This window comes from Neovison vison, chromosome 9 (genome assembly GCF_020171115.1).
Source record: "Neovison vison isolate M4711 chromosome 9, ASM_NN_V1, whole genome shotgun sequence".
Taxonomy (NCBI): Eukaryota; Metazoa; Chordata; class Mammalia; order Carnivora; family Mustelidae; genus Neogale; species Neogale vison.
In genome coordinates, this window is record NC_058099.1 from 19671074 (window position 1) to 19675725 (window position 4652).

The window sequence follows — 4652 nt, forward strand, 5'->3', positions numbered from 1 at the left end:
GGACAGCCACTTATTCCTGGATAATTTATTGAAAAGACTATTTGTTCCTCATTGACGTTTCTTAGCACCATGTGGGAAACCAGTTGACTCTAGGTGTATGGGTTTATTTCTGGACTCTAAATTCTATACCACTGATCTATAAGTGTCTTCTGATGCCACTACCATGATGTCTTGATTACTGCAGCTTTGTCCTCAGTTTTAAAATTGGAAAGTAGGAGGCTTCCAACTTTGTTTTTCCTTTTCAAGGTTGTTTTGGCTATTCTTTTTTTTTTTTTTTTAAGATTTTATTTATTTATTTGACAGAGAGAAATCACAAGTAGATGAAAGAGGCAGGCAGAGAGAGAGAGAGGGAAGCAGGCTCCCTGCTGAGCAGAGAGCCCGATGCGGGACTCGATCCCAGGACCCTGAGATCATGACCTGAGCCGAAGGCAGCGGCCCAACCCACTGAGCCACCCAGGCGCCCTGTTTTGGCTATTCTTAGTCCCTTGTATTTTCATCTGAATTTTAGGATCAGCTTGAGAATTTCTGAAGGAAAAGAAAAAGGTAGCTGAAATATATTTTTTTTAAGATTTTATTTATTTATTTGACAGTGAGAGAGACAGAGAGAGATCACAAGTAGGCAGGAGTGGGGGATGCAGGCTCCCTGCTGAGCAGAGAGCCCAATGCGGGGCTCAATTCCAGGACTCTGAGATCATGACCTGAGCTGAAGACAGAGGCCTAACCCACTGAGCCACCCAGGTGCCCCAAGGCAACTGAAATTTTAATGTGTCAGAGATTTTTCAAAGTCCAACACATATCTCATTCCCCAGGTTCTTTTATTAAGCTTTTTTGTTTTGTTTTTGTTTGGTCCACTATTTTCAATTAGCAATAATCACGCCTCGGATAAACCTCATTGGCTACGATACTGCCACTGCGCAAAGCTGGTCCAACTATTTTCCACCACCTCGGGGAGCCAGAAAGTTAAAAAATTGCCTGTAATTGTTTTTGACAAACACCTCTAGGGAAGAGATTTCTTGCGTGGGGCAAGCACTGAATCAGGTCAAAGACAGTCCTGAACATGGACTTTTCCAAGCACTCACCAGATGGGGCAGATCATGAAAAGTGAGTGGGAATAGGCTTTGAAGTAGGTATAGTACTGCTCTGCTCCATCTTTAGCCATCAGGCTACTGGTTTTTGCCCTAAAGGTAGTCTGTTAGTTTTCAAGACTAATGCAGAGCTGGAGAATGGTAGATCAGATAAAAGCAATTAAAACGCCACAAAGTTTGTGTGTTCTGTTCTTACTGGGATTCAGCTGTTTTTCTCGAACAAGCACTGCCCACATAACTGCAAGCCTTTGGTGAATTTCCAGAGTTCTGAAAAAATTGGTTCTGACCACTTTTGCCAGTTCTCTCATTATTTTTATGAAGGAGAGAATTTCTGGATGTCCTTGCCTTGCCATTTTCATTGACATCACCCAAATAATGTTAATTTAGCTTTTCTTTCTTATCTCTCTCTAACCCTTGATTAGTTTTGCCAGAACTTTGTCTTATTGTTACTATTTTTTAAAACCAAATGTAGGCTTTATTAATTCTTGGTTTCCTTTTTTTCCAATTCATCAACTTTAACCTTGTTAATTCTTTTCTCTTTCTTTAGGAAAATCCATTAAATTTCCCTCTTTACTTCCTGAAACATTTAGTTCATTTATTTTGATTCTTCTTTGTTTCATAGTAAATAACATTAAAAGTTATGAATTATTCTCTGAGCATTACCTTAGCATCTCATAAGTTTGATACAGTGTTATCATAATTATTTTCCAGCCTGTAGTTGCAATGTTATTTTGTTTTTGACTTAAGCTTTATTTATGAGGGCATTTTTAATTTTCCAAGTGATGTTTATTTATTATTTTGCAATCCATTTCTTATTTTATTGCATTACAGTATATGAATGTATCAGTGAAATCCTACTTCTATAGGATTAATTTTTTTTTCTTGGTAACCTATGAGATCATCAATTTAAAAACTGTTCTGAGAATAATGTGTGCATAGAATATTCTATTCATTTTTCTCTCTCTCATCTATCATAATTAAATATAATATTCAGTTCCTCTATTTCCTTCTTTGATCCATCAAAGACTGAGAATTGTTTCTTTTAAATCAATTTTATTGATTTAAACAAAAACTAATTTGTGTATAAATTACATACATTAAAATGTATTCATTTTAAGTGTACCTTTTGATTAGTGTGACCCATGCTCCAGTCAGGATAGAGAACATTTCCATCATTCCAAAAAGCTTCCTTGTGGCCTTTCCAATTCATCCTCTTCCCTCTCCTTTCAAAGTTGGTCCTAGACTGAAACTCTTCCATTTCTTGTTACCAGAAATTAGATTTGTCTCTTCAGAATTTCATATAAGAGGTCAAATAGAGATTATTCTCTTTTGTGTCTGATTTCTTTGGTTGGCGTAATATTTTGAGATTTCTTCAAGTAGTTGCTAGTATCACTGGTTCATTTCTTTTTGTTGCGGAGTTGTACTTCATTGTATGGATATACCACAATTAGTTTATCCACTCACCAGTTATTGGACATTTGGATTTTTGCCAGTTTGGGTTATTACAATTAAAGCTGCTATAAATGTCTGTGTACAAGTCTTCATGTGACACATGAGTTCATTTCTCTGGGTTGTATTCTTTTTTTGAAGATTTTATTTATTTATTTGACACAGATAGCGAGAGAGGGAACAGAAGCAAGGGGAGTGGGAGAAGGAGAAGCAGGTTTCCCACTGAGCAGAGAGCCCAGTGTGGGGCTCAATGCGGGACTCCATGTGAGGCCCCATGTGGGGCTCCATCCCAGGACCCTGGGATCATGACCTGAGCCAAAGGCAGAAGCTTAATAACTGAGCCACCCAGGAGCCCCTCTCTGGGTTGTATTTTAAGTGAAGAGTTAACTGTATAAGAAACTGCTAAACTTGTTTCCATAGTGGCTATGCATTTTACATTCTCATCAGCAACATGGGAGTTTCAGTGGTTTCACATTCTCACTGATAATCAGTGTTTAAAATTTGGGCCATTAAAATGAATGTGTAGGGGCTCCCTGCTCAGCAGAGAGCCTGCTTCTCCCTCTCCCACTCCCCTTGCTTGTGTTCCCTCTCTTGCTGTGTCTCTGTCAAATAAATAAATAAAATCTTAAAAAAAAAACTTAAAAATAATGAATGCATAGTGATATCTCACTGTGGTTTTGATTTCCATTTCCCAGATGATTGATGATGTTTGTACACTGACACTTTAAACATCTTTTGTGAAATCATGTTTCAATCTTTGCTCATTTTAAAAGTTGGGTTTTTTCCCTTTTATACATGAGTTGTGAGAATTCTGTATTCTTTTTTCTTTTTTTAAATTTTAAGTAGGCTCCACACTCCACATGTGACTTGAACTCATGACCTGAGATTAAGAGTTGCATACTCTACCAGTTGCTCCAATCAGGTGCTCCACTTTGTATATTCTTTTTAAAAATATTTTTATTTTAATTTTTATTTTATTTATTTTTTTAAGATTTTATTTACTTATTTGACAGACAGAGATCACAAGTAGGCAGAGAGGCAGGCAGAGAGAGAGGGGGAAGCAGGCTCCCTGCTGAGCAGAGAGCCCGATGTGGGTCTTGATCCCAGGACCCTGGGATCATGACCTGAGCTGAAGGCAGAGGCTTTAACCCACTGAGCCACCCAGGTGCCCCTCTTTTTTAAAAATATTTTTTATTTTTAAAAAATTTTTAAAGATTTGTAAAAAATTATTTGAGAGAGATACAGAGACAGAGACAGAGAGAGCACAAGCAGGGGGAGAGGCAGAGTGAGATGGAGAAGCAGATTCCCAGCTCAGCTGGGAGCCCAACATGGGGCTCCATCCCAGGACCTAGAGATCGTGACCTTAACCAAAGGCAGATGCTTAACCCACTGAGCCACCCAGGCTCAGTACTTTATGTACACTTTATATATTCTTTTTCTTTTTTAAGATTTTATTTATTTATTTATTTGACAGACAGAGATCACAAGTAGGCAGAGAGGCAGGCAGAGAGAGGAGGAAGCCCTATGCAGGGCTCGATGCCAGGACCCTGGGATCATGACCTGAGCTGAAGGCAGAGGCTTAACCCACTGAGTGACCCAGGTGCCCCTACTTTATATATTCTTGATACAGGTTTTTTTGTCTGATAGAGGTCTTGATTACCACAGCTATATGTCTCAAAATTTGATAGATTGATTCCTTCCACTTCCTTTTTCAAAATTGTTTCAGCTATTCTAGTTTCTTTGTCTGTTCAGATACATTTTTTAAAAGTCCTGTGTATATCTAGAAGATCTTACTGGGATTTTGATAGAAATTTCAAAATTTCATATCAGTTTGGGGGAGAATTGATATTATGTTGGGTCTTTCAAAACATGAACATAATATGTTTCTCCATATATTTAGAGAGAATTGATATTATGTTGGGTCTTTCAAAACATGAACATAATATGTTTCTCCATATATTTAGATCTTCTTTGATTTCTTTCATCAGCGTTTTATAGTTTTCAGGATATAAGTCTTCTATATGTTTTGTTAGATTTACACCTAAGTATTTAATTTTGTTTTGAGCAATTGTAAGTGGCATTGCATTTTACATTTTGGTGTCCACGTGTTTACTGCTA

General features: G+C 37.6%; 1 pseudogene; it reads right to left on the reverse strand.

Annotated features, from left to right (window-relative positions):
* Positions 1-739: 739 nt before the first annotated feature.
* Positions 740-922, reverse strand: LOC122917822 (annotated as a pseudogene).
* Between the last annotated feature and the right edge of the window lie 3730 nt (positions 923-4652).